The sequence below is a fragment of the Sinohyriopsis cumingii genome, chromosome 3 (genome assembly GCF_028554795.1).
Source record: "Sinohyriopsis cumingii isolate HCF-2022 chromosome 3, ASM2855479v2, whole genome shotgun sequence".
Lineage (NCBI taxonomy): Eukaryota > Metazoa > Mollusca > Bivalvia > Unionida > Unionidae > Sinohyriopsis > Sinohyriopsis cumingii.
In genome coordinates this window covers 74,894,373-74,918,790 of record NC_142963.1, presented here as the reverse complement: position 1 = coordinate 74,918,790, position 24,418 = coordinate 74,894,373, and the positions used below count along the sequence as shown (strand labels likewise).

General features: G+C 33.1%; 1 long non-coding RNA gene across 1 annotated transcript; it reads right to left on the bottom strand.

The window, feature by feature from the left end:
- Nucleotides 1-597: 597 nt before the first annotated feature.
- Nucleotides 598-23,132, bottom strand: LOC149803124 (uncharacterized). Its single transcript, XR_016420289.1, has 4 exons — nucleotides 22,980-23,132; nucleotides 12,400-12,495; nucleotides 7,075-7,146; nucleotides 598-695 (listed from the first exon to the last, which is right to left on the bottom strand). It is a non-coding gene; the product is annotated as an uncharacterized LOC149803124 (long non-coding RNA).
- Nucleotides 23,133-24,418: the final 1,286 nt, after the last annotated feature.

The window sequence follows — 24,418 nt, the reverse complement described above, 5'->3', positions numbered from 1 at the left end:
GACTGGTCCATAAGGTTATGTATCAAAGATGTTTTCCCCACTCCACGTGGACCAACAACAATCACTGGAACATGGCTGTTTTTTGATTTTCCTCTTTTGAGAGTATTTACAAAACGCATAACATCTCCATCATTGACACATATATGATCGTCTTCTGTTTTGGGCCTTTTATCTGAAACATTATTTAAAGTATTTATTTCAATTCTTATCCGACTCAGAGGTTGCTTTCAACTATATGGATAAGACGTATATATATATAGTGCGTTTATGTATGTTCAGGAAAAATGTTGTTAATACATTAGAGTTAATTCATTAGAGTTAGCACAAGGATAAGTTTAAGCATCATATCTAATTATCCAATTATTAAATAAACGAATCTACAGCGATATTGAAGTCATTAAATACTTAAGACAAAAATATTAATACTGGATGCAATTTTATTTATTAGCTCTAACATCGTGAGATCTTATCATAAAATTATGGTAAGCAACCAGGAACAGAATCAATGAAACCCAATTACACGATAAGCAAAAAGATCAGAAAAACTAATTTTAAGTATAAAATAGTGAGTAAAAATACTTCCGAAGTTAGCACCACTTAGTAATTTAGCATACCTGCCACTAATGTCATTGACTGTGTTTTCTTTTTCTTTCCCGTGCTTTGAGCTTTCAACCAGGCTTGTGCTTTCTCATATACTGTGAATTCACACAAACGCAATCTTAAAGTTCATCATTTATTCACAAAGCACAAATAATTCAAAAACATGCAAAGTAAATTTGTTCAGTTGGTTAAAACTTTTAAAACAGAAGGTTTGACCACAAAAATGAAAATCTTATGTCAGCAAGTCTTACGAGATAACAAGAAAATACCAAAAGAAAATTGGAATTAGTCGACAAGAAACATACCCATTTAATATCAAGCTACATAAAGTTTTCATCTTTATAATGATATCCATATTCCTGATTATTTTCAAATGTATTGGAAACCATACTGATGTGAAGGAACAATAAAAATCAAGGATGAAAATGTACTATTTTGCCATAGAAAACATATTAAATGCTACATTGCTCGCTTGTTAATCGAATCAACGCATGGATGACTCCCGAGCTAGCATATAATATGACAACATTTATGGATCTAATTTATTTAAAAGTTGGTAACAAAACTAAACAAAAGGACGATTACAATGTAGCCAACCATACTGACCATCCAATAGTCATGCATTTTAAGGGCTGAAGGTCTTGTAATAATAATCGGCTGACTTATATATCAGCACTATACATACTGCTGAATCCCTTGTCTAATGAGAACGGCAACTAATCGCTACAAATCACGAGGTTAAAAGACGTCTTCCTGGTATCGGATAAATATTGCGGAATGATCCTTTTATACGATGACTAAAGTTAAGTGGCAGATTAAATGTCTCCAGTCGTTTACAATATCTGAAAGGTGCAGACATAACAGAAACTGTAAGGTCAGTCTTTTTCTTCTGAAAATCGTACGTCATAGACAACTCCTTGATTTTCATTCGTGTAATTGACATAATTTGCAGTGATATATTCGAGAATAAGTTCCGTATTATAATTATAAATACACATGTATTTGCTCTCCTATCATTTGGCTACGTCTAGCTCTGCCTATGCAATTTCCTATTGGCCATGTTTCCGTTGGCTAACGTCCATCACTTGTCAGCTGTCTGTCAAAGTAATTATTCATTTTAAGGAACTGTTTGTCAAAAGAACGATGGGGTCACTCAGACAACCAATATGGCTGATACTATATACATATTGATGAAACGTACTTTTTTCTAATAACAAATAACTTGTCAGCATTGTACATGTTCCCCTATGTTACCATAATGACCTTAAAATGAGTTCACATAGGGTACACTTTTGAAAAGCTTCATCAATTCTGTTCTTTATTAACTGTGTCTACGCACTTTAAAATAAACTATACATTTTATAATAGTTGAGATTTTGGATTTTTATACACAACTGGATTTATATATAACTTAGCAAGTTAATAAGATCATTAAAATTTCTATTTTCCACACAACATGCTTCGTATAATTCTAAGTCTTGATTCATTTCAAAAATAATTTTCAAGAGTGTTTAGTAACTGAACAGTTTTATAATAAATGCTGGACATGTCTATTTCCTCCTTACAAATGGTGCATTTAACATTATCGCTTAAACATTTTTCAAAACCTGGCTTGCCCATATATTTATGTCAAGAAATCTAAAATTAACGATAATCAGCTTGGTATCCTTTGTACATAGGCTAGCCGAAAGAAATGCATTGGTCCATTCATATGCATCAAGTGCACATTCTAGCTGCCTGGACCAAGTTTCATGTTTACTATTTGGATTTCGTAACTTAGTTCTTATTAAGGTTTATAAATAAATTATTTTTTTCCCTTATCTAAGGCGCAAAGATGTGTCAACAAACTACATAAAATCAACGTCCACTTTAATACCACAATTCTAAGTTTCCTTTTCCACTTCACTAATATCTTAGAGATAAGAGCAATCTACTGTTTGACGTTATTAGTTTATGGGTTTAGTCCACACCATCAAAGCTGTGAGAAACGCATAAGGATAGGAAGTTACTATTTTCAACAATTGTTTATTAAATAGTCTTCAGTATTCAGTGTCAATCCGAGACCTTTGTGGTGATAATTATGCAAAAAAAAAAAGAGAAAGTATCAAATCTTTATTGAAATATTGAAAGTCTCCTTTCAAATGTAAACAGAAACAGTTCTCTATTTCTAAGTAAATTATTTTCACAATATTTTCATCTACTAATTTTGACTCCACAAATACAGACACACATCCCAAGTATCTGCCGAACGTGTCTGTGGTCTTCCTGATTTTATAAAACGTAAAGTACTCGTCTGCAAAACTGTCTCACGAAAAGTGCAGAGGTCAAATCTTGTGATAAATGACTAAATTTTTTATTCAAATTTATATTTGAACAAGCCTTCAATGTTCCAAACACATACGCGTATTGTTGTTTTAGCATGTTGCGTGTGAGGGCCTTGACCGCATTTCTATTTATGTATTGGTCTTTGTGGTGTTTCAGGTTTACTATTCCTAGCTAATGGTTGAATATCGTCTTCGTCGGTGGGCGTTCCTCTGTCATCATTAGATAAGTTGAAAATATCTTGTGACAGGGATTGTTGAACAACAGGTGGTTCAGTTTTAATGGATTAAACATATTTTTCAATTTAATGTTCCTAATTAAATAAACAATGTACCACTAACACTACATAAATATTGTGTCAAAAACCAATTTTGGCCATAAACCATCTTCGTTTAAGTAAAAGACACATGGTCAAGGAGAAGTTTGTATATCCCTCAAATGAGCGTGAGTGAATCATTTAAACCCCATTCAATTTAAAGAAAATTGTGTCTTTCAATCCTCTCAATTGCACATGTATCGCTAATGATGGTGGAAACAGCTGAGAAAATATCTTATTCAGTTAGTTCTTTATACTAGGTGGAGGATGTACTACAGCTGAATAAGGATGATTTTATCAGAGTAACATTCCTGCTACGCCGGTCAAGCATTGTTTCACATTAAAGGACAGCAAAGAATGACCTAATAACCGAACAGGATCATCAACGTAGCCTTTATTTGAACACAATTTTCACTTTAGAAAATGACTAAAATACTCGAGTTGTATTCTTGTCCTGGTGCAATAATTTCAATATCTGCTATAAACAGATAGGGCACAAAAGGTTCTCCATGAAGACATGTTGCATTTAAATTAAAACATGCGTAATAAATGTAAATTAAAGACATAGTAAAGTTATAGCAAAATAGTATGAACACGTTACAAATAGATTTCCAAAGGTTACAAATTTCGAAGCATTTTCTAAAAGTTCCATTCATTAGCATCGAATAGTTTACAAGGTTCATCAACATTATCTTACTAAATTTGTTTTCTGATAGCTTATCAACTCATACAAAACTTTGTATTTTCTCTGATAGATATCCCTTTTAGAAAACCCCATAAGTTCCCGCTAATGGTAAAATAAATTACTTTGCCGTATTTATAGAAGACATAGAAGCGACCTTGATATCTACACTAAACAGTGAGATTTGTTTTCAAGCTTGTTGGTAAGTTATCTGACTTGATATTCTTTTGGAATGCAAGCAACGATTTTCTGTAACTGAAATTCTGAAATAAAATGTTTAATTTCGCATCCAGCGTTAAAAACTTAATAGCACAACCTTACATCTCACCAAAGCACTATTTTGTTTTCATATATTTTAGCACTAACTCAAATGTTGACGTACCCTCACACGAGTTTCTTTACACGATCTGAAAGTTTTTAATGATGTAAAAAAACATTTATGCTCTTGCAAATTCATTTTATGTTGGCTTTTATATAATTTTTTGATAAATATATGTCTGTTGATTTAATATGTATTTTAAGCTATTGCCAGTATTTCGTCCACTGTAATTAAATATTATATTTTGCAGTCTTCCTTATGTAATTTCGTTTAAGATTACGAAACTATTTTGATTATTTTCACCAAACTCGTACCACCTTGCATTTGAACTTAACATTAATTGACAAAATCCATATATTCATTGTTTTAATTTCTACCTTGACTAAAACGTTCACAGAGCATATATATACATATATATATATATACCCAAATATTACATAAACGGTAGCATGAAATGCACCCAATAACCTTTAGAGATACTCTCACACTTAAACATGACATGTTTGAAAAAATCCATTAACAGTGTAGCACAATGACATGAACCACGTGGTACATATCTGATGTTGTCTACTACGGAGGCACACGAGCCCGTTCTACACTTTATTGTTCTCATATGCATCAAATTGTAATATCCGTACAGTGTAGTTAAACACACTTTTGTTCATGAATTTGGCGACCGATGTTTTAAGAATAATTGACTGTGCTCAATGTATTTTTGCCAAAGTCATTCTTTTCATCCACGTAGATTTTAATTTTACAATTACATAACTTTCACAAAAACAGTCAAGATGTAGATACAAAATGATTCAAGAACGAAGCATTTGCCAATTGTTCGAAGAATCTGGGATTTAGAACATAAGTTGAAAAAGATGTTCGATGGGTTCACGGAAATTAAAATAACCAATAATATTATTCACATTTATGTTTTTGTTATTAAATATAAAACGTCATATCTGTTTCACTGAAACAAGAAACACAAAACAAACAAAAATATGATATTTTAGAAACACTAAAATGTTATAATGAAAATAGTTTATTTTAACTGCGTTTCCTGAGAAAGGTAACTGACTAGCGTCTCTATAAGCTACCGATGCATATAATCATGTGGTTGGGACCTTTCATCTTCTGGTCTACAGCAAAGTGTGTTTCACACTGGAGAGCTAGATTTAAGTGGGTACACATTAATTTGAAATTAACAGAAAGAACGAAAATGTGATTGTGATTTTTCTTTTGTTTGCTATATTAATTTCTTGCTGATGTGATCGTCTGTGCAATTAGTATATAAAAATAATTAAAGTATATATTTTCTATCTGATCTAAAATAGAGTCGCAAAAATACTCATCTTTTTGTTCTTTAATATGATAAATGTACTACCATGTTTATTTCTACTTATGCCAGAAAATTATTATGTGAGCTGTTGAAATTGTGTAGTCAGCAACGATCATGTTTGTACAAATTGTAATTTCTTGACAGATAATCTTTCTCACTACTGTCAATAATATAGAATATAAGATACAACTATCTGCATTGAACTTATGGTAAACTTATCTAATGCCAAGATATTTAATTTTCTTACATTTCCTGTCCTATCTTGTACCCATGATATTACAGACGTTTTGTAATTTCCCTGTAAATAACCTGACTTAAACAAATCAGACACGTTTTTGGTATGGTTGTAATACGTACATCTCATATTAACTGATTTAAGGAGGTATTAAATACAGCCAGTCTAAGGTATCATTCAGATTCGGGACATATCCTAAAGATACTTTTGGCGAAAATGACACTTTTCATTCGGCATATTATGTATAAAGCCCGATAAATCAAATTCCACATTGCGTCAGACTAGAAATATATCAATATTTACCCCGCTCAAGTGTTGATCGGAAACCAATAGAAGAAGACGGGACATGAGTAAGCAAATCAAGCTTCTACCTAATTTTAATTCGACAAAATCAAATAGGTGAACCAAACACATGGATCTAAGAATTTCTCTCTCTCTCTCTCTCTCTCTCTCTCTCTCTCCAATATCAATAGAACAGGTCAAGCGAAAGAACGAAGTTCACGCTTCATTAACTGGTGAAAATTGGAAAGAAAAAAGTAAATTAACCTAAATTGTTAAATTCCATATACACGTTTTAACGTAGTCTTGTATAAAGCTAACTTGATCGCTCAGACAGTGGAAACCAGATAAGCCAGCGAAAACAACTGATCTTGGACGCAAGGCTACGCATGAGTAAATGCGAACCAAAACCTATGTACCATACCGAAACCTATGTATCGTACTCGTAAAACAGGAGAAAAGAACATCCACAACTGCAAATATGTAAAGGTGAATCATAACATTTATCGTATATCAATAAAACAGATGAAATGAAATAATTAGAGGCAGAAATGAATAATGCATACAAATTATATCGTCAATAAATGCAAAATCAAAAATATGTGGGCCATGAATCAAAGTGAACCAAAACTTCTTTCCGATAGTGACAGAAATGAATAAAATGGACGAAGCAAGGCCGAAGACAAGGACTAGACACATAGGTCAACATAATAAACATCAACAAAAAATGTATTAAGTAAAGCTAATACAAAATCAGTTTAAGAAGATTCCCTCAATACCCGATAAATATATGCTACGTATTGAGTTTGTCTCCAATTACGTCAGCATTTGTTCTCTTCATTTAGTATTACTCCCAGTAGGAATGGAAGCTCCTCAACAGAAAATAAGAGGAAAAGCAATACCATATCGTTGTTTTGGTAACTGTCATTCCTTTGTAATTAATAGCAATAAATTACTATCATATAACTATTCTTAGCTAAATTACACTCACTACCAAGAGGTTGTTCTGGCCATGCGTTTCGTCTAGGATATGGCGTCTTTCCCTTGGTAAATTTTGTGGATGCTTTAATAATAGATAAAAATAAAATATAAAATTAATGAACACAATCAGTAACTAAAAATTAAGTATATTTAAACTGGTTGCTTACATGTCTATACATATTAGGGTATTGTTGTTTTTGTGGGGTTTTTTTGTTGATTGGCTGATGTGGTTTTCTAAACATGAATGCACTATGGCCAGAATGTTTCTCACTGAGTCTGCCTTTTCTTTATCGGAATAAACATTTTGTTTCAATCCAAAATTTATCAGTGTATTCATTTATTGTGTTTACATATTAAATAACGGTAGTTTATCTTTATTGGTGTATTCAAAATAAATACAATGCTTATCAACTTTATATACCACAAATATATGTAGTAAATGTAGAGAAGAACATCAGCGTATGTTAAGAGCATTCTGGCAGTGTAATGGTAACACGTTTTGAAGTAAATAAAGAGTACTAAGAAGAAGTCATTTGTACAAATAATATTCACGATGCAAATTTACATATTTGTAACATGCAAATACAACACTCCAGCAGAATAAATGGAAGAAATAAGAAAGACCATTAATTAGAGTGAATAGAACTTTTTCTCACAGTGATATGAATTCCAAAACTAACAAAACAAAGGACATATGACTAATTCAATCAAATCTACTATCTTCTATTTTGAAACAGGTTTAAGAACAATATATGCGATTGAAAACGAATTGTAAATCACTTCACATGTTCATTAACAAACAACGAAAAAGATGAATTAAAAAAGAACAAATAGAAAAATCAAGAGACTGATCAAAGCGAATAAGAAAATAGTTCTGTATGATAATATAAAGAGTTAAGCGAACAGAACATGAGTGAAGCGATTGCTATTTCTGAAACTTCAAAGTATAAAGACAAAAACAAAGGGCAGGAGTCAGATGGAAAATAGTATGTCTCTCAGACATAAATAACATAGGCGAATAAAAAAAGACTCTATTCGAGACGTTTTCACTGTCATAATGACAAAACATGTATTTCTGGTTGTGTACAGTTCAGAAATATATAATGAAATAAATAACAGCGTATTCATATTTTCGTGTAGAGGTAGGTGTATTTGATGTTGAAGGGTTTAGGTGGAACTGTGAATGAAAGTTTAAATGTTTAAAGTGCAATCAAGCATGAAGACATGGTGCTAAGGACGGCATTTGTTATAAGTGCATCCTTTTAAACCTTATGAACCGTGTGATTTATAGCCAGTTAGTTTGTCATATTACTTGATCTAAATAAAAACCTTAATAAAATATCCTTCATCTAACTCAGATTCAATGACGTGTTCTACCCAATGTGTTAAATATTGAAAGATCAGTTTTCATCACGAAAAAAAAACCTTACTGATCACTACATGCGTCCTAACATAATAGTGATAGAGTTTGTCCAATAAATTATCAATACCACATTCACATATAATACAACGGTTGTATTCCTCACTTTTCCTTATATTCTAGAAATTGATATCAACAATTTTGCTTCTGCTGAGAGTATCTTGCTACTGAAGAATGTACTTAATACGTACTTGAACAATGCATGCATATAATATTCCTTCTTTTTATCTACTTTGTACGCTGTTGTTTATTTTGCCAACAGACTGGACCCATCAAGACCAGTGCGTTGCATTTGTATTAGTTCACTGGTTGTAAAATAAAAACAATACACCAAACAAAGAGGAAGTCTACTATCGCTGGATCCTACATTGTATGTTAAGACAAGTGATAACATACAAGATATTTAGATAAAATGACGCCAATGTGATCAAAAATAGGTAGATATTTAACTTCTTTCTGAACAGGAATTGAAACCATGGCACGAATAATGGCACGTATTGTTTAGCATTCATCCACTAGTTGAAAAAAGTCTTGTTTGCAGTCAGCACAATTTATCGTAAAAAAGTCAAGAAAATTCCAATTTTAACCGCTTATGTTAAACGTAAACTTTTAGAATAGGCCTACATAAAGTCTAAAGGTAATCAAATGCAAACTGCAATGAAAATGATATATGTAGAGAATTAGATTCTAACTATTGGTATAAACATTTAAGTTTTCTTGCTTTGTTTGTAGGCTTGTAGGGTGTGTTGCTTTTTTAAATGAACGATTTGAGTTATTAATAATATGTTTTCTTTACATGAATGAAAGTTTTATTTAATTTAAAAGAATATGATTTATTCATTATTATTGTATTATGGAGAATATTGAGACACATAAGAAAGGATCACAACCTTATATTGATAATTCATCTAAGAGACTGGTTTCTATAGTTTGAAAAGTTATTAAATTTTATCAAGTTTCATTTAAATAAATACTTCGAAGAGGAGACGATTCTTAGCGGTGAAATTTAGGATTCAAATTCCAGTCATTGCAAATATGCTATTGAAAGCAAAATGTACAGGCGTGAAGTGAACCAAAAAACTCCATCTCATAGTGAAAGAAATAGTAAAATAAAAAAAACATAAAAAATAAGATATAAAAAACGTAAGCGAAGTGAAAAGAACTTTTAACGTACGTTAATATAGATTCTGCCATATTCATACAAATGACGAATATGTATGTCTGTATATATATATATATATATATATATATATATATATATATATATATATATATATATAATTGTAAGGGAATCAGACGACATCTCTCATGCTAATACAGTCTGATAAAGGAAAACAAAACTTAAAAAACAAGGCTAGGGTCAAAGCTAATAACACCTTTCTCATATTAATACAAACAGGTGAAAGTAAACAAACACTAAGTACGGGTGAAATCGAACGATATCTCTCGCACATACATTTTACACTTTAAAGAAAAGAGCACGAATACGAACAAGGGCAAGTACGACGTATCTCTTAGATAAGCAATGCAGACCAAATGAAAGAACAGTTGATACAAGTCGAAGTAATACCTGACTCTCACTAAGGCATATATTTTTTCTGATTGTGTTTCCTGTACACCAGTAAATCAATATAATATCATCGAATACTTAACACTTTTCGAGGTTCAGAGGATTCATATTTTTGTCAACAATAGGTTTTATTTCTTGTTGTACAGTTCATTCTTGAAATATGAATAAAAGAATAGACGTTTGTAATGAAATCGAATATGATATTTAGGACAAAAGCATAAAAAGGTAATAACATTAACAGATTATCGTTTAATGTGCGTTGTTCCAAGGTGGATAATCATGAGATCTAAAACTACTTATCGCTTTATCGGTAGAAATCAAATCTTGTCTCTGAAGAGAAATTTAAAGTATTAAGTATTATCATTGTTGAGTTTTACTGTGTGGCCCAAACAGAGTTTTCAAACATTTTCATCGGTATTAAATATTAACTTGGTACGCAGTCATTCTTATCGACATGTATTTGCGTCCCCAAAACATTACGCACGAACGGAGTTGGAGAAACATTTTCATGAGCATCACAAGGCAATACAACAAAAAACACTGATGTTGGACCGCCTGTTATATTGCTTATATTATCGAGAATGGTGTAAACATATCGCACACTGTTTCCAGTATTTTATCAACACAGAATCTCATTGGAACATACTTGTGTATACATTCAGTTTTTCCTGCTTGTATCTAATTTGTACACGATCGAATGTTGCTGCAACTAATTTGAACAAAAATACCAGTACAGTGTATTTATACAATTGCAAAGCTTGCAAGAAACATATACATCTAACAAATAGGAAATCTCTTATCGCTGGAGCTCACATATATAAGGACTATGTAACCTTTTCCTTTTAAAGAGATAAAATGACACTAATAACATCAACGATAATAAATAGTTATAATTTAATCCCAAGAGGAATCGAAGCTAAGCTGAAAGTAAAGGCATCAATCGTATACTTATCAAGTACCAGCACTCTGACCCACTAATCCATGTGCTTATCCCTATCCCCACCTTCCAAAAGACCTAAGCATTGGTTGCAGTCGATGTAATAAAAAATCAAGCCTTTAAAAAAAACTCCTAACTCAGCCACTTATATTAAACTGAATCTTCGAGAAAGGCACTCCAAGAAGATTGTCTTGTTTTACATTATGGCATAGTAAAGGATAAATCCATGTTTCATATACAAATAACACCATCATACAGGTTAGAGAATTTTTAATTCGTACTCTACGGAGATTCGAAACAAGGTCCACGGGTAAACGGCACTTATCGCCTTGCCTGAACACATGGACCCATATTCCCTCACGAATAAGCACACATCACCAAAAGATGTTGTTATTCAATCTGTTTATATGCACTCGTGTGTAGCATACACACTCGCATGATGACCTAGTAATTAATTCTCATGTATCTACACAGTCATTCCGGATTCCGATGAAAATTCAAGGTTTATATAATTAATTATAGAAAATTATAAATATACACAAGAAAGAACGGAAAGTGCTATCCCTGAATTCCTATAGAAGAATGTTTAATAATAGTAGGCACAATTAATATTTTAATACAAATAATACCATCATACGGGTTAGAGAATTTTTAATTCGTAATCTACGGAGATTCGAACCCAGGTCCGGGGGTAAACGGCACCCATCGCCTTGCCTGCACACACGGGCCCATATTCATTTACGACTAAGCACACATCACCAAAACAATGATGTTTCTCAGTCGGTGTTATATGCACTCTTGTGTAGCAGACACCCGCATGACGACCTAGTAATTAATTTTCATGTATCTACAGTCTTTCCGGATTCCTATGAAAGAAATCAAGGTATATATAATTAATTATAGAAAATTATAAATATACACCAGACAGAACGGAAAGTGCTATCCGTGGATTCATTTAGAAGAATGCTTGATATTAGTAGGCAGAATTAATATTTTAATACAAATAATACCATCATACAGGTTAGAGAATTTTTAATTCGTACTCTACGGTGATTCGAACCCAGGTCCGCGGCTAAACGGCACCCACCGCCTTGCCGGCACACATGAGCCCATATTCCCTCACGACTAAGCCCACATCACCAAAAAAGATGTTACTCAGTCGGTGTTATATGCACTAGTGTGTAGAAGACACACTCGCACGATGACCTAGTAATTAATTATCATGTATGCACACAGTCATTCCAGATTCCTACGAAAGAAATCTGTGTTCGAATCTCCGTAGAGTACGAATTAAAAATTCTCTCTCTGTGTCGATATATATATATATATATATATATATATATATATATATATATATATATATATATATATATATATATGGTTTGCTTAATTATTTGATTATACTAACCACTATGAATTTGTTGATGTGACTCAACGGTATGTCCTGTTATTGGCGTGTTTTTCAATGACGTGAAGTCAGGTTTTGCAGAAGCTTCACGACTAGCTGAAAATTACAAATAAAATTGAATTAGAAAATGTAAATCTGATATTTCTGGGAAAGATGTATTATCAAACATTTAAAGCTAGCAAATAATCACAAGTTAAAATTACATATAAAAATTTGTTTAGAATGCAATTTGTTTACTTCATGTTATTTTTTCAACATACAACTACAAATGACCAGGCCAAATCAAAGATGAATTGTTATACGTTAGAGTGAATGAAAATTACTTTCTCGTAATGATAGAAATTGCAAAAAGCAAGATGTAAAATACACGCGACAGATGACATCAAAACTAATATATGATAGTAATATAACATCTCTCATATTAGTACTACATACTAAACAAATGAGCAAGAAACACGAGTCAAAGCGAACTTAGCTCCAATAGTGATAACAAAAGAACAACAAAAACATAGCAAATATAAGCCTAAAGGAAATAAGGGCAATAAGCATAATTAAAAGCAAATATGGTATATCCCACACTTCAATTAAACAGGCTAAAGAAAATAGAAGGAAGAAGAGGCATATGAAACTAGGAATTCTGCGATGAATAGAACAGGCGAAAACAGATAAGTGACACGAGTCAAGTCATTCAGAACTTTACTTTCGCGTATAGATAGTATTTTTGTGTGGTTGTGATTGTTATAAAATAGTCGAGCAATATATCCTTTGAAATATAAATTATTCTTGCCAGAGACTGATGTATATTTGTTGTATATACATGTACATTTCCTTTCATTGTATCTACTGCATACATGTTTGTTCTTTTCGCGTGTGTAAAATCGCTACCAGCACAGTCAAGAAACCTGAACAGGTTATCAACAAATAGCAGACGAGAAGACTAGGTTTTAATCTATCCTTACCAGTATTGTCGTATATAGTCGTACGATAATGTCGAACCATATATGCAAGAGTCAGATCACGTGATTACCATATTTATCAAGAAGACAGAGATCGAATTTATGGTAGCATATCAGAGCCACAGTATGGACTATGTTAATGATGTTTCCTGGTGGCTTTCGCAACTGACAGGTGTTAAAAGTGCTGCTGCACACGATTTATTTTCGTTGTAACACCTGGTTTGGTTTAAACAGTTTGTGATCGACATGTACTTTCATGCTCATATTGTGTCCATTTTCACAAACAATTCTTGCGCCACCCTATCCCCGTCACATCTGGTTACAAGTGCATTGATTTAATTCTCTCATATAAGTTTCTGTTCTTGGACGGTAAAGGGGACATAATGAAAGCCATTGAAGTAGCATCGAATTTTCAAACTGATTTACAATTTGTGCTGCATATACATCAAGATCCTAACATTAGGAGAACTATATGCCATAATACAAAATATGGTTTCCGTATTATCGCAATATAGAGTAACGCCCATTCGTAAGCCGGAATCTACACAGCGCCTGTTTATCGATTGTTTCCCCACAATCGTCTGATTTAATCTGTAAATTAAATGAATGTTGATGTAAAGAAATGAATATATATCTGTAATTCTGTTTGTTACTTCTTTTATGCAGAAAATCTTTTTATAAGTATCTGTCTGGGTTTTTAGCATGCAACCCTATATTATTTGACTTGATTAATTTTCGTTATACCCTGTGTCTAATAAGTACAAAAATTGAAGATAGTTATTGGATGACCTGTGACCTATTCTACAGACTGTGGATGAAGGATTTTCATTCTGATTGAGAGAATGTGATTTAACTAATGTTCTACCTGTCTGGTTTGAATGCGATCTTTTCGATTATGGCCAGCGTTATGGCTGAGGATTTCATATCTAGCGTTTATGTAATAAATGTAGGAGTAACTCAAGAATCAGTATTGAACCCTTTATTATTCATGGCTTATCATAATGAATGAATTCCCCTATTTGTCTTTTGCAGTTAATTCATCATTATAGTATTCGTCTTCAAACAATGCTGACATTGAACAAGAAGTTAACCATGCCTGAAAAATTAAAATTATATCAAACTGGTATGAATGCTACGGAAACGTAAATAATGTTGTACTCAGAAAAAGATAAAGAAAATACACAAGCTAATATTTTGTATTCGCAAAAGCAATGTATTAGTTATCACACACACTTTATTTTGACAATTCAAAATACAATTACCCTGAACGAACATATTGAAGATATAGTCAAAATAGGAATTCAAAATTAGCATTGTTAAGAGCTTTAAAATATAAATATTCCAAAACAATGGTTTAAAAATTGTACCCGATTTATATTAAAAACTTACTTACGGTGCAGCTTACAACAAGTGTATTGAAATGAAGTTGATTACAACAGACGATGGTATGCGCTTAAAATATAACTCACAAAGCAATCAACAATGAGTGCAATTATAACATTTAAAACGAAGACAACAAGGAGAGGAATGCCACAAGGACATAGTTATCTTAATAGTGTTATTTTAATAGAGACGATCTTTGTCCTATTCCCATGCCGAGTATAAATATACAAATTTTACACATCACAAAATCATTTTGCATTAGTTTTATATTCGACTCGTAAGAATGGGATCTCGGGAATATACGGGTTGTTATTTTTGTCGTAATTGGTATGGATCTTATTTCCAAAGTTCGATGGTATTATCCTCATTGAAATATTCTTCAAATTTAAACTGTGTTTAAACCTTGAAAGTTGAAGTAATTTGTATCTGTTAGAAATTATGTAAAGGAATACCTTTCCATGAAGTCTGTGTCTCAACGTTTTTCTGGTCTCTTACTCTATTATCATTAAAGTGAATAGATTGCAACGAATCGTTACTTCGTTTTGAATCTGGGCGAGAATCCACTGATGTGAGTGACTTGTCTGGATGGCGTTCAACAAAAGAAAGACCTAAATGCCGAATAATTTTTTGTGCTGTGTTCGACCTGTTGGTATCGGCAAGGGAAATGTCCTGTATTATCGTCTCAACTTTTCCTTTGAATTTAGAATCTATGTCTCTGTAAATCTTATCACTATAGACCTGCTTGTGTGTGTCTTTCGGAACATGGGTTAAGACTGCCACTGACCCTTTGAATTTGTGCAGGTCTAGCGACAGCGCTCCTAATTGTTGATCCACACAGTCAGAGGATCCAAGAAGGTCCGCCAAGATATGGTCCCAACTTGCAACATATAATAGAAATGTGCTTTCATATGTAATTGTGTTTTTTATGTTTCTCACCTCACTGTTTCCAGCCGGAGTCTGAAAATCTGGTGTATCAGTAACAAAGAAATATTTACAGCCTTTCAATTGATATATGCTCCTTTCTGTTTCTACCTTAACAGTCTGTTGATTCTTAGAAGTAGCTGACCGAAACTTATCCTGGCCTAGAAGAATATTGCAAACAAAGCTCTTCCCAGAGCCCATTTTTCCAAAAACCAAAAAATTCGGGCTCCATTCTGAAAAAAGCGAAAACCTCATTATGTAGAAATAAAGCGGTAACATGTTGTGTTTTTCTCATGAGACCGACGAGGATCTCAAATGGGTACTATTTTAATATTGAATTTACGAAACGAGTTGAAGAATACCAGCTTTTGCGAGCCTTAGCGATCAAACTTTGACATTATTCAACGAGTTTAATTAAATTTATATTAATTCATTACCCATTTTTGATTCTGACTGTACAGCATTTATTTTAATTAAAATAGTATAGAAGGGAAGAGGAAATGATTTCGTTCATTCTGACTCAGTCGTTGCACCAGACGCTATTTGAATTAATATTGTATAGTTCTATAACCAGTAACATTTAAAAGAATATTTTGTTTTAACAAACTGTGATTCAAAGAGCAATTGTCCTTCCAAATGTTTAGAACATTGACATTATCATTTTCATAACTGGATCTCCGATGGAAACTCCTGTACACGCACATTATGATGTCATATCATTCACTGTGTTAGGTTAGAAGAGCCACACAAATACATCGATTAGAATGGTTACAATGTTTCCTCCGAAAGTGTGTCATTTCCACTATTAAGCATTCCAGGTGTAGGTCAATCATTTGAAGGGATGATTACTAGATTCAGAAATTCCAGATTAATGTATTTGTAATATGATATTTCCATTTCTTGATTTAGACCAATACTGTAGGTATGGACAATTATTTAGAGTCATATTTGCATAAAATAATAAGAACATAGCTCAATGCAGCTATTTTACCGCGAAAAAAATTATGTGCTTGGGGAACTTTGTGTCAATTGGAAGACCGTCATATGTCCACATTCTTCTCTAAACGTATGTGAATTTTACTCCTATAGGTTACGATTTCAATGACGAATGTCATAAGCTAATGTCAATGGTACAGGTCCCCCGCCCAGTGTCCATTGACCGAAACGTTTATTTTATCTGTAACAAGGAAATGTGGGGTAAATTTGCCATATTCCGGCAAAGCTGAACTTTTATGCTAATTAACTTTCTGCAATCGATTCGAAAAATGGCTGCTAAAATGGTAATAGTAATAATAAAAAGAAGGGAAATTCCCACGGTCGCAACCAGTCAGTAAAGAGAATAATGTACATGAATTTATTGTGCTTACTGGACCAATGAGATTCACTACATTTCAAAACTATTTCGGAAGAACATTTATAAATATACAGCACATGTACAAATATCGTCACACAGCAGTGACCATGTATTCAGACCACAGTGGTCACTGATGATTCAGGTTAGTAACCTCAACTTTACAACTACACTGTCAATTTATAATTGAACCTAAAAGTTATGAAGTTGGTCAGTTACTGGTCAGTTATTGATGTAGTTTGAGAAATGAAGCAAAGGTGCAGAATCTTTTTCTGGCACTTGATTAAATAGTTTTACTTATTTATAACATCAATAATGTAATGTTGTAATCTTGTAATGTTGGTTGACGCAGCAGTTATATATAATTGCTCTATGTTGTTTACGCTGCGATCGTTTGACGACATTTGGTCAAAATGCGTGGTCTAATATTCAAAGTGGGAACATCAACCTTAAATGTAAAGCTAGCATTATCACAACCATCAAAGCTCTAAACAATGATTAAATGTCTAATCGATCTGTATATTTTCATCTTCGTCAATGTCTGCAGCGTTTCAAGTTCTAATAATGTATTATGAGGTAAAACGGTATTACCATCGTCACGAGTTTGGGATCTACTGCTGATTAGGATATGTAAAACAAATCTACTTGGATAAGCACGAAAAGAAAGTATTCGCTGAGCCAGGCTGCTGGTTGCTAGCATCTCTATACTGCAAAGTACTTAAATGTTTTCAAGCCATAATGATACCATGCCACCATCGCGTGTGTATTAGGTTTAGCCAAAGAACTTAGAGGAACCAATATATTTCGTTCGTCCGCTTCTCACGCAGGAGACGTAAACAGTCCTACAAAATTCCAAAGCAATTCGATGGCTTATTAGCTTCCCTAAATCAATTTTTAAAAAATGTCACGAAAATGATCCATTATTGAGTATTTCTGACATTAGAAGCCCTTTCAGTAGCCCAACGTTTGTTATAGCATTCATCCAAATAAATAGGCAGACTAGAACTAATTTCATTCAGCCAGACTCTGGTGTGGCTCAGTGACGTCTCGCCAAATGAAAGTCTGGTAAAATGCTTAAATGATCTCTGCTAATTAAACATTGAAGAGGCAAATTGACAAAGCTATCTTCTACCTTTTTCAATATATTTCAGTTTCTACAGTTTATCACTGGCAGAATCTTATTTCAAGCTTAGAAGTCCTTTCAGCAGCCCAACGTTTATTATAGCATAATGAATTTTGTAATTAGATTCCGATGCAAGATTCGTGCCTCAATCAGTCTCTGGCAGTTAACATCATCTCATCACCACATAACAGAGTATTAATCTACGTAGTCTCAGCAGCCAATCAAATCAGTTTCCCAACTCAGGTATTACAAGGATAACTGAGTTTTTCTTGTTTTACTTATTTATATTTATTTTAAGACCATCATTTAGCGTTGAGCTATCGAGCCACGCAATAGAGTTTGTTGAATGAGATTAACCTAAGGCCCCTTATATATTTGTGTACCTATTGTTTGACTGAAGGCATGAGAACGTAGTTTTCATTGGTCTGCGTTACATTTAAGACATAATAGATGCATGAGTAAAACAGGAGAGAAATCCAGCAGACAACAACATATCAGTATATATCAATATTGCTAAAAATACAAAATTTCAGTACCCTTTGTCCATTCTTCACCCCGCCCATATTAACTGCAAACATTGCAGTTGTAAGGAGTAAGTTTCCTAACTATTTGTTGTGGAAATCATGTAACTGTTGTGCTAGTGATATCATTGACTAACCAGTCGGTAGACAGAGAATATACTATTAAACGGCCTTTATTAATGCTCTCCTACTTTTGGTCAGGCATCAACGGATTTCCTTTGATAACAATAAATGAACATTTTTACAGCAGTTTGTTTCACAAATGAACTCTGTTCCTCTTTTGTCAGAAGAGTTTCAAAGGAAGATCAGTCGTGTTGGATTAGATTTATGAGCAATTAATTGTGAATGAGCAATATGACAGTGTGGGTTATAGTCTTATTCCTTGAGTAAACGGAATACGTAGAGCCTAGATTATTCAATTACTACATCGTCATAGCCCATTTTTTTGCCAACATGTTGTAACGCTTATTATTATGTTAATTTCGTAACCTGCTATCTGCCATTTTACTCTGTGTAAACATTCACAGCACGACTGTTATTTGAACTGTGTTGATTCTTTCTTGATATTTCCTTAATGTTATATGCCGTAATCGTAAACCGAATATACGTTTCGAAAACTGTTTCATTGACATCTGATTACGTGTGCTTCATTTTCATAGCTTTTAATCTTTGATTTCAATGCCAGTGGGTTCATATATATATATATATATATATATATATATATATATATATATATATATATATATATATATATATATAAAGCCATATTTCCGATATAGTACAATTTCATTGTGTAAATATACTTTTGAAAACGAATGTCTTGACTAAAGTGGGGCAGACGTATTTGAAAGGAAGACAACGACAGAAAAAATTTGTAATTGTTAGATGTGGACGCAGTTTAGTAACAAAATGTATATCTATCACATACACTATTAGAGACGAATCATGTTGTACTGTTGTGCATTTTTTTATTTTTTTTTTCTATGTGAGAATATACTTCACAGATAATAGTTTTGTTTGTGAGAATCTTTTATATTGATTGTGGCTATATTTCTATTCAGTATAGTGTGTGAGCAGTTCATGCCTGCGATAAATTTTGCAGAGATATTAAACAGTTATTGAGGCGAATATTATATAAATGTCGAAAACAATCACATATTTATGCATAATGTATTTGGAAAGAATTTATTACTATATATAATTATGGGAATATAATATCAGAGAAATGGAGTGTTTCTAACGTTTAAAAAGAGATTTAAACGCTGTGTATTTGAAATGCATCATACAGATTGAAATGTCAGGATGCCAAAAAGATGTACGATTCTCTTCAAATACGCATCCAGAAATATCATATGAGAAACACGTGAAAATGTCATTATATGACATTGTGCAGGAAAACCTGAAGTCGTCGTTGACGATGAGTAGTCCATCTAGTATGGATGAAGTGAGCAGCGAATACCCTAATGATGATGTAATTATCGAATATAGTACACGTAGCTTGAGCGAAGAACACCAAGAATAAATAAATGTTTCCAGCATTGTATATGAAACTACTAATGGCATTCAGACGTATGCATAACAACATATTTGTTTGTAATGGCAAAGAATTTGAACAAATGATATAAGACCCTGTGAAATGTTTGCATTTCTTCGAAGATTTATTTCAATGTAAGGTTACAGTCAATACTCGAAGACGGTACAATAACTATAAAAAAAATTCAGATTTAAGTAAGATAACTATAATACTTTGAAATTATTGCATTAATCGCACAATGGTGGCCATATTAAAGCTGGCTTGATACATTATCTCAACGGTAAATGTGAAGTGATTTCACCAAATACCCGTTTGAAGAAAATAGTATTTGCACAGTCAGTTTTTTATGTCAGCTTTTTGGAGGCTGCAGTTTAACGCTTGCGAGACACTCACTTCCCTAAAAACTTTACTGTTTATGGTACAGTATCAGTTGTCATTAAGTAATGGTATAATGTCAACTACCATCCAATACAGTGGTAAGTCGTCGGCTTGGGTTAATAAATAGCATCAATTGAGAGATAAATAAAAGATCATCTGATGAACTTCGTTTGGTGTCCTCATCAAACCAACCAAAAGAAATATTCCGTGGTGATAGTAGATGAATTTGCCAAAACGCTTGTTTAGACAACTATGCTAGACCAATCGAATGGGAGATTTTGTCCACCTAATGGCCACCTAGAGGAATCTTAACCTTCATTCCTTCTTTGATGATCCGTCTAGCAATTTGTTTCCTAGTGTAGCATTAATTGCATTTATGTTATATATATATATATATATATATATATATATATATATATATATATATATATATATATATATATATATATATATATATATATGTATATATATATATATATATATATATATATATATATATATGTATATATGTATATATATATATATATATATATATATATATATATATATATATATATATATATATATATATATATATATATATATATATATATATATATATATATATATATATAATGGATATAATTTGATCCTTTATAAGCAAGGTTATATCGATAACATGCTTCATCAACACGATTTATAGGTACTACCCAAGGCTTTAGGTGGTTGCTATAATCAAGTCGTATAGCCAGCCATGTACCTGGACTACAGTATGTGCATCCGGGAATGTGCTTTTCAGCAGGGTATTTACTCCAAGGCGTCTCCGGTAGCTTTCGTAGTGCAGCAGCTTCATCACCGCCAATAATACTTTTTAAATTAATGAAACATTCTTTCTTCCACATCGAACACAAGTTCCAGCTATTGCAAAACGACCATTACGTATTTGAACTCGAGTTGGATTTGCAGTCCGTATTTTCATGTGACATTGCATACAATATGAAGAGACAATTGTGTTATATACAAGAATTGTGTTAAAAAACTGCTCTATAACTTGGCATCACGTAAAAAGAAAAACTCTGACTTAAAAAGTATTTTGTCATTGACTTCTCTCCTCAGACAAAGCCCAAACTATCCAAGAATTATGACAGGTTTACAAATTCATACCATGATTATTGGCCCGGCTGGATCAGAAGAAAACCCAGCTGTTGTTGAATATGATTTTGAGATGATTAACGTCGGATCAGATTACATAATTGCTCCGTCAGCTGACGATCGACAGCTTTATGCAGCAAACATAATTTATGGTAGCCCTGCAGTCATCAAAAAAAGTTAATCTTTGACCGTTGATTTGTTTTGCTCAGTCGATGAAGATCTTTTTTTGACGACCTTAGTTCAAGTGATGATAATCTTACAGTGTACGACGATGTGATATTTTCACACGATGGTAATCCCGCGAGAGTATTTTGCCGAGACCAACACAAAAACACCGACGTGATCTATATAATATGACGATACGCACACGTGCCTAAAGTAATCCGATACAACTATAATACGTTAATAATATTTTGCGGAATTGACGCTTATTGATGTTACACTGACTACTCGTGGGATGAGTTTGTAATATGTTTACTGATGTCACCCGGCACCCGTATAATTTCCTCACTATCGACTTGACTTGTGGACTATCCAAGTATCACGCGGGTCTGAACACGAACGTGTTTTACGCAAGCATCTCGCATAGCAATTTATCAACTATGTTAAACATATAAAAAAAAACTGTCAAAACCTGCAAGTGTTGCCATAACAGAATATGGGTAGCGAGGCCGCAAAGCTGTTCACAAACACCAGAACATCAGCTGCAAAAGTGGTCAGTATTATGCTACAGTCGAGACAGAAGACTTTTAGCAAACGTCGGTACGACTAATTAAACACACGCGTGAAACCGCAGCACGTTTTGAGGATATTAAGAAAACCACGAGAGAAATCGTGGAACAGAAGGAGAACCTGGTCTAGTTCGTAAGATAACCAATCAAGGAAATTAAGAAAGCCACGAAGTCAGGGGAATTTTAAAAATCCTATACGTGCCATTTATTACAGACTACAAAACGTATGTGCTGCGACATGTACATCAATATGTCAGTCATATGTCATGGGAGGTGGGAATGTTAAATCTACAACTGTCATATGAATTTGATTTTCCAGCAGTACACTTTCTATTCATATGGATGTTTTGTACAATAAAGAATTGAACTGACTTGCGGTTAAAAAGAATGCCAAAAACACTGCTTATTCCACACAATAAGAATCAAACATTTGAAAACTAAATAGGTGAAAGAGGTCACAATTTTCCGACGAAGAACTATAAAGTTGTTTCTTCAACTATGATGATTCCTTTGTCTGGAAGCTTTTAATATTTTTCCAATGATTTACTTACCTCCCATTTTTTAATTTGTCTTGTATAATCAAATGAGGAAGTCCTTCTGGAGAACGTCGCTGTTCCAGGAATTATTTAAGAGGATCTTAGTAAATTATTCCTTTTGATGCAGTCAACAACTTGGATACTCGCTACCGCATGATGATTTTTGGATATTATAACTGTTTTAGGTTCACTGTCAAATACCCTTTCTAACTTGTTTGGAATGAGATAGGTCGCTATTTCAGGGAACTACTTCATATTTATTGATCTACCAACCGGGAAGCAAATTATATATCAAACAAAACACACCAGTATAGGCAGATTTCGGGCTATATTTTTGGCAATTTGACAACATATAAACTAAGTTACAGCACGAGACCACTCTTGGTTCGCTGATCATAAATCGTATCTTTATAAATGATTGTATTAGGGATCCTATCAGGATATATATATATATATATATATATATATATATATATATATATATATATATATATATATATAGAGAGAGAGAGAGAGAGAGAGAGAGAGAGAGAGAGAGAGAGAGAGAGAGAGTCGACGGGTATTTGGTTGTCTACTTTTGAGTTTAATGACCCCGTCGATTATATCCCGAATAAACTCAAGCAACTGATTTACCGATCTGTTATTTTGGTTGATTTTAATCATGATTGGAGTCTGATTGTTGTTATTGTGGATGTTTGCTGTTACGTTGTTTGATATATTGATTTTTATCCTTGTCTTTGTGTACTTTCGTTTATTTCTGTGCAATAAGTATTGACTATCCTTTTTTCCCTAGATTTGTTTGATTCCGATAAATTTGGAGGTCATTATTTTGACCGAATGTTCGTTAGGTTCTGGAGTGTGTAGTTATACTACTGATTTCCTGCTTCCTGTCGGTAAAGTATGAAACCATTATATTGTTCCATGGCCTTTACTATGCTTTTACCCAATCGTGAAATGGCATTTTTCTGATTTAGGGGTGGATGAGAGCTTTTGTAGTTAGCCATGTTTGCCGTACATAGTTGCACTTCCCTCCAAGTTATCCACACAGCTATAACATTTGTGTCTGAATCCACATCCGGATCAAAGGTGCCTCCATCCTTCTGCATGTTTTGCAGAACATATTTTTGTTTTGATATTCTTGCATTCTGTATCTAACGTTTCCTTTTCCAAGTTGGCTTTTGCTTAATGTGTAGAAGTACTGTTGTTGATTTTCTCCCTTTTAATGTTGTTTTAATTCGATTTTGGGTGAATGTGAGTGTCATTTACTCTGTATGGTCCAATTTTCTTGATTTCAACATATTTCGCCACCTGCGTAATGGTAGCACACCTAATGATAATGTAGTCCTTCTTGGTATGACGTTCGGAAGTTTCTTCCCGGGACTTTAAGAAGCTTGTTGGTGATGCTTCTGTCGCTGATGTTATTACTTTTAGTTTCCTTACTAGCGACGAAAATT